This window comes from Vulpes vulpes, chromosome 6 (genome assembly GCF_048418805.1).
Source record: "Vulpes vulpes isolate BD-2025 chromosome 6, VulVul3, whole genome shotgun sequence".
NCBI classification, from domain to species: Eukaryota; Metazoa; Chordata; class Mammalia; order Carnivora; family Canidae; genus Vulpes; species Vulpes vulpes.
This window is the reverse complement of record NC_132785.1, coordinates 105,310,109-105,318,154: the sequence shown is the minus strand read 5'-3', so window position 1 is coordinate 105,318,154 and position 8,046 is coordinate 105,310,109. Positions and strand designations below refer to the sequence as shown.

The 8,046-nt window shown below is 37.9% G+C and overlaps 1 pseudogene; it reads left to right on the top strand.

Annotated features, from left to right (window-relative positions):
- The first annotated feature begins 2,174 nt into the window (after nt 1–2,174).
- On the top strand, nt 2,175–2,509 carry LOC112927131 (ATP synthase membrane subunit K, mitochondrial pseudogene; annotated as a pseudogene).
- Nucleotides 2,510–8,046: the final 5,537 nt, after the last annotated feature.

The window sequence follows — 8,046 nt, the reverse complement described above, 5'->3', positions numbered from 1 at the left end:
CCAGGACCACACCCTGGGCCAAAGGCAGATGCTCAACTACTGAGCCATTCAGGCATCCTAACCCCTTAGATTTTAAAATTTGGTGCTTATTATCAGTCTTTTCTTGGTCTCCAAAGCTTGTTCTCACCCTTGAGTTTGATCCATTTCTTTCTTCTTTTTTTTTCTACCATTGCCATTCTATGTTCCTGCCTCTGCACTTATTCTTTCAAGGAACACCTTGGTGTATTAGCAATCCATCAGGATGGACACATGTTGTTAGTACTTTAAATCTGCAGTGATTGCCCTAGAACTTTTTTGTATACTTTGGTTCAGATGTATTATGAGTTAATAGGCTATACTGAGCTGACTTTGGAAATTTAACACCATATTCACACCGTTTCCATGGGAACATGTGTTGGAATTACAAATAACTTAAGATAGAAAACAACTTGTCACTAAGGGGACCACCTGCAGCCCAGCAAGGGCAGGAAGACCATTTTGACAAACAGACATTAGCTGCTTCAGTGCTTTGTGCTAGGTGGGCCAAATTGGGGTTTATTTGTAGAACCACAGTATGTCATTGTGTGTATGTGTATATGTGTGCACACACAAGCATGTATGTATTGTGGTGGTGGGGTGGGGAAGGAAGGAAGGAAGCATCATCACAGTTTGCCCTGTGTTCAGATTCAAGTATTTGACTTTTTAAAACTCTGGCTCTTGTAGGCTTCAGGTGTTACATTCCTTTCTCCTTTGGGGTTGGATGCCATTAGCTGTAGACAGGCAAACAATTTCAAGAATCTCCTTTTGAACTTCAGAAGAAAGTTACCTAGTTTACAGAGCAACAAAGCCAGGCATGGGCAAACTTCTTAAAGCTCCAAAGCAGTAATTCTCAACCCAGATGCACATTAGAACTACTAAGGAACTTTTTTTTTTTTTTCTAAGATTGTACTTATCTATTCATGAAAGGCACATAGAGAGAGGCAGAGACATAGGCAGAGGGAGAAATAGGCTCCATGCAGGGAGCCTGATGTGGGACTCGATTTCATGACCCCGGGATCACGCCCTGAGCCGAAGGCAGACACTCAACCACTGTGCCACCCAGGTGTCCCAGAACTTTTAAAACCTACTGATCTGGCCCTACTTCATACCAATTAAATCAGATTCTTCAGGGTGAGGCCCAATCAGTATATATATATATATATTGTACATATATATATATATATATATATACCACCCTTTTCCACAATCCCCCAGGTAACTCTAATGTGCAAATTGGGTTGAGAAACCCTGCTCTAAAGGTGTGACACTCAAGATTAATCTTATCTGAGCAAGGATCCTACACCCACTCCTGCAGAGGAGGTTGTTTATAGACACTTTTTTTCTGTGACAGTGTAGGCACCTGATACTTTAGAAGAGAACTGGATCTCCTTTTTAATAAACAATGTTCTCTCTTTCAAGGGAAGAAGAGGAGGTAGATTTGAAATCCACCAAGATAATTGAAGCAAATAGCTCTAGGCACAGATGACAAAAAGTTCTTCCGCATATCCATTACATAAAGACAATGGCTGCTTTTAGAAGAAGCATACTTTGTACTAAAACTTTCCCTCTTTGGAATTATCCATAAGTTTCTAAATTAAGTTATAGTTACTGAGACATTTCTTATTGTTGAGAGAACACCTCCTTCCTCTGTCTTGTTCCCCTCAATGTGATTATTATTATTATTATTATTATTATTATTATTATTATTTAATTCCTTTTGCTACAAGTTGGAAGAGCGAGAAGAGAGGATGTTCTTTTTGTGTTTGTTTTAAAGGCAACACATAAAATCTTATCAAAACAGGAATCCAATTAAAAATACTTTCTCTCATTCAGCAGTTGAGTAAGGGGTGGGCATGGGAGGGATTCAAACATTAATTCCCGAGGGGAACTAACTGGTCAGTATCTGGCATACCTGTGATGAGTCAAGCCACCAGAAGAATCTAATTTGTGAAATAAACAACCAAGGACCAACATCCAAGGTCTTAAGTAATCAAAACTGGAGGCTATATCAGTTACTGTCTCAAGAAGGAAAACTGATCTGCTTTAGAATCTAACCTGGTCATAAAAAAAAAAAAAAAAAAAGAATCTAACCTGGTCAAAACTCCGACCGTTCCTGAGCAGGAACGCTGCTAGGTCTTTGCTTTGGGGAGCGAGAACAGGGGAGAACTGGGGAAAGGAATTAGAGATTGAAATCATGGCAGGTCCAGAAACTGATGCCCAATTCCATTTCACTGGTATCAAAAAATATTTCAACTCTTATAATCTCACAGGTAGAATGAATTGTGTATTGGCCACATACGGAGGCATTGCTTTGATGATTTCATACTTCAAATTAAGGTCTAAAAAAACACCAGCTGTGAAAGCAACATAAATGGACTTTAACTTGGACCTCATCTTTTAAGTTCCCATGCTTGGAAAAGCTAATGTAAACTCATCATGTGATACTCAATTTGTACAATAAATTATGAACCTGGAAAAAAAAAAAAAAGAATTAACCTGGTTTTCTTCTGGGCTCAGGAAATGTGCTCCACCCCTCAAAGGTTGGGATGTTTGGTTGGATATGCTGATTCAGTCTGCCTGGATACACAGGTAAGGGACCTGTGGATCTGAGGCAGCAAGGAGAAATGGAGAAAGGAGAAAGAATGAGAATAGGAGGCAGGAGAGGGGTGTGCACGTATGTCTAATCCCATGTGTAATTCATTGACTCTTATTGTACACTGAGTCATCTCTGAGCTAGGAGAAATCTGCATTGACTACACAAGTTTGGCTCTTGAGTTTAGAATGGAATAGTGACCTGTCATCACTTGCTGGTCATTGATGGGTACAGGGCAGAGAGTGTGACTATATCAAATGGTCCGCTGGAATCATCACTTTAGGAAAAACTACTCAAGATGCGTGCACTATTGATGCTGTCATCATAGCAGAAGATAGATGGCCTTCCATGTTGTCATTACCACAACTTCTGTCAGACTTGTTTACCGAGTGTCTGGCTCCACTGACAGGTTGGTTTAGTTAGAGTGGAGGAACTTGTTTGACACAAACAGACAGTCTGAGAGGGGGGCCCATATTGTATTTACATGAGCAGGAAGATCATAAAACTATTTCAAACACACTTCTCACAATTTTCCTCAAATAGTTGAATTTCAGGAGATACTAATTTTCCTTTAGCATGCTTTGATCTTTGGATGAAAGAAGAGGGGAATAGGAAAGCCAGGGAATGTGGTCTCTAACACATGGTCTGGTTTTCTTATATATGGGAAGTTTGACTTATTTTTTTTTTAATTTGCCTTTAGGATTCTGAAAATTAAAAAATAATATAAATAATATCCATTTATATCCATACATCTGGTAGTATGTGTCAAGCGCATAAGACAATTGTACCAGATATTCTCTTTTGTATATACTGCCCCTCTCCCTACCCCTTCTTCTTCCTTCTTTGTCTTTTAGCTTCTTGTTGGGTTTGGCCAAGGTGGGGAATAGTATTGAAGATTGGAGGGTGAGAGAAGAGACAAATAAGGACATTTGTTTCTCCGCCTCCTTGTTCTCAGCCCTCAGGCCAGCATTGTTTTTTGTGAACTTATAGAGTGCCTCATTTGTTATCATGGTATCCCTCATAGCATTGCCTTCCATGAAAGGACTCATGCCAAAGAAATTGTGGTGATGGTGGGTCTACAGAGATTAAGTAACTACCCAGTGCCTCTCAACTGGAAAATGGAGTGAAGAATAAAACTAAGTCTTCCTGATTCTAAACCCCATGCTGTTTCCATCAAAATGGCCACATCTCATTATTGTCACATTAAATATATCATCTAACTTTGTGGCCAAACACAGTTTTCTCAACCTGAATAATAATCTAGACCAAATGGAACTAACAGACATACACAGAATATTCTCTCCAACAGCAGCAGAATACACATCTTTCTCAAGTGCACATGGATAGACCCTATGTTGGGTCACCAGGCAAGCATTAACAAATTTGTAGAAGATTGAAATCATATCTTTTTTTAAAAAGATTTTATTTATTTTATTAATGAGACACACACACACACACACACACACACACACACAGAGGCAGAGACACAGGCAGAGGGAGAAGCAGGCTCCATGCAGGGAGCCCGACGTAGGACCCGATCCTGAGTCTCCAGGATCAGGCCCTGGACTGAAGGCGGCACTAAAGTGCTGGGCCACCCGGGCTGCCCCGAAATCATATCTTTTTAAATCACAATGGTATAAAACTAGAAATTCATAAGAGGAGAAAAACTGAAAGATTCACAAATGTGTGGAAATTAAGCAACACATTCTTGAACAACCAATAGGTCAATAAAGAAATATAAAGGGATATCAGAAATAATCTTGAAATAACTGAAAATAAAAATACAACATATCAAAACTATGCCATGCAGCAAAAGCAGTTCTAAGAGGTTATAGCAATAAATGCACATGTTAAAAAAGAAAGATCTCAAATAAACAACCTAACTTTATATCTTAAGAAATTAGAAAAAGAACAAACTAAGCCCAAAGTTAGCAGAAGGAAGGAAATCATAAAGATGAGAAGAATAGGAATAGAAAGAATCAGTAAAACTACAAGTTGAGTTTTTCAAAAGATAAAGTTGACAAATCTTTAGCTAGACTAACGAAGACAAGAAGAAAGAGGACTCAAATAAACAAAGGTATAAAAGAAAGAAGAGACATTATAATTGATACTACAAAATATGAAGGACCACAGAGGCTACTAAGAAAAATTCTACACAAACAAATAAGATAACCTAAAAGAAATAAATTCCTAGAAACATACAGTCTACCAAGACTGCAAGAACAGATAGAAAACCTGAACAGAACAATAATGACCAAGGATATTGACCACCATCCCACAAAGTAAAGCCCAAGACCAAATGGTTTCATTGGTGAATTACACAAATGTTTAAAGAAGTAATGCCAATTCTTCTCAACCTCTTTCAAAAAAGTTGAAGAGGAGGGAACACTCCCAAACTCATTTTATGAGGCCAGCACTACCCTTATGTCAAAGCCAGAAAAGGACACCATGTGAAAAGAAAACCATAGGTCAATATCCTTGATGGATATATAGATGCAGAAATTCTTAACAAAATTCTAGCAAACCAAATTCAACAGTATATAAACAGGATCATATACCATGATTGAATGGGATTTCTGCCTGGGATGCAAGGTTCAATATATACAAATCAACAAACACTATATACTACATTTATGGAATGAAGGATAAAAATCGCATGATCCTAAAACAATTACATAATCCTCCCAATCCAAGAAAAGCATTTAACAAAATACAACACCCTTTCATGATAAAAAGCTTTCAACAAACTAGGTATAGAAATAACATCCCTTAACATACTGCAGGCCCTAGATGAAAGAAGTCACAGCTAACATCATACTCAACTGTGAACAGCTAAGAGCCTTTTCTTTAAAACAAGAAAAAAGTAAGTCATAAAACAAAATTAGGAACAAGATTAGGGGGACCCTTCTCACTACCACTGTTCAACATAGTACTAGAAGTCCTAGCCAGAGCAATAAGATGAAAGAGAGAGACCAAAACAGGAAGACAGAGAGAGAGGGAGAGAGAGAGATCATCCAAATTGGAAAGGAAAGAGTAAAATTATCTCGTTATGCAGATGACATGATCTTATATATAGAAAACCTTAAAAACTCCACAAAAAAACCTGTTAGAATTTAAAAAAATGAATTCCATAAAGTTGCAGGACACAAAACCAGCCCACAAAAATAATTTGCATTTCTATGCATTAACAATGTAATATCTGAAAGAGAAATAAAAAAAAAAAAACAATTCCATTCACAATATTTTTAAAAACAATTTAAAAAATGCTAAAAAAATTAAGAATAAATGTAACCAAGGAGGTGAAGTATCTGTACACAGAAAGCTATAAGACACTGGTAAAGAACATTTAAAAAGACACAAATTAATAGAAAGATATCTTCTGTTTGTGGATTGGAAGAATGAATATTGCTAAAATGTCCAAACTTCCCAAAGTCATCTATAGAGTCAATACAAACCCTATCAAAATCCTAATGGCATTTTTTTCATGGAAATGGAAAAACCAATCCTAAAATTTTTATGAAACCATAAAAGACCTTGACTAGCCAAAGTAATCTTGAGAAAGAACAAAGCTGGAGGTATCACACACTCTGATTTTATTTTATTTTTTTAAAGATCTACCCATTCATTTATGATAGATATATAGAGAGAGGCAGAGACACAGGAGGAAGGAGAAGCAGGCTTCATGCCGGAGCCCGACGCAGGACTCGATCCCGGGACTCCAGGATCGCACCCTGGGCCAAAGGCAGGCCCCAAACCACTGAGCCACCCAGGGATCCCCATATGCCCTGATTTTAAACTAGACCACAAAGCTAAGTAATCCAAACTGTGTGGCACTGGCATATAATCAGACACATTGATCAATGGAATGGAACCAAGAGCCCAGAAATCAATCCATGTATATATACCCAACTAATATTTGATAAGGGAACCAAGAATACCCCATGGAAGAAAAGATAGTCTTCTCAAGAAGTGGTGCCAGGGAAACTGAATATCTGCATATAAAAGCATAAAACTAGATCCCCATCTTATGCCACTCACAAAAGTGAACTGAAAATGGACTAAAGACTTAAATAGAAGACCTGAAACCATAAAACTCCTGGAAGAAAACATAGGGAAAAACTCCTTGGCACTGGTCTTAGTACTAGTTAGTTGTTGTTGTTGTTGTTGTTATTTTGACACTGAAAACACAAGCAACAAAAGCAAAAATAGCTAAGTGAGATACATCTAACTGAAATCCTTCTGCAAAGCAAAGGAAGCAGTCAGCAAAACGAGGAAGCAACTTAGGAGGTGGGAGAAAATATTTAGAAACCATATACCAGGTAAGAGGTGAATATCCAAAGTACGTGAGGAACTCATACAACTCAATAGCAAAAACCCCAAGTAATCCAACTAAAAAACTGGCAGAGGAACGGAATAGACATTTTTTCCAAAGAAGGCCTATAGATGGCCAACAGGTACATGAAAAGATGCTCAATATCACTAATCATCAAGGAAATGCCATTCGAAACCACAACGAGACATCACACCTGTTTGAATGGCTATTATCAAAAAGACAAGAAATAAGAAGTGTTGACAAGGGGGTGTCTGGGTGGCTCAGTCAGTTAAGCATCTGCTTTGGCTCAGGTCATGATCTCAGTGTCCTGGGATCAAGTCCGGTGTTGGGCTCCCCACTCAGCAGGGGAGTCTGCTTCTCCCTTTCCCTCTCTCTCTGCACCCTCCCCTCCACTTGTGCTTTCTCCCTCTCCTCTGTCTCAAATAAGTAAATAAAATCTTAAAAAAGAGAAAAAAAGAAGTGTAGGTGAGGATGTGGAGATAAGGGGACCTTCATGTGCTGTTGGCGAGAATGTAAATTGGTGTAGCCACTGTGGAAAAACAGTACAGAGGTTCCTCAGAATATTAAAAATAGAACTGCCCTACAATCCAGGAATCCTAGTTCTAAGTATGTATCTGAAGAAGACACCTACATTCCCATGTTTACTGCAGCATTGTTCACAATAGCCAAGACGTGGAAATAACTGATGTGTCTGTCTTTTTTTTTTTTTTTTGATGTGTCTGTCTATTGATGAACAAAGAAAATGTTTTATATATATGTGTGTGTGTATATATATATAACATTATATATATGTTATATAATGTTATAATGTATATACATATATATTATACATATATAATGTACAACTATATAACAACTATACATAACTATATATAGTTATAAATTTTAGCCCTAAGAAAGAAATCCTGCCCTTTGTGACAACATGGGTGGAACTTGAAGGGATGCTAAGTGAGATAAGTCAAAGACAAATACAAATACTACATAAATGTACTGATGTGTGGACTCTAACAAAAAGCCAACTCATAAAAACAGAGAGTGGAGTGGTGGTTTCCAGGGGCTGGGGGGCGCTGGTGGGGAAAGTGTGGGAGGTGCTGATCAAAAG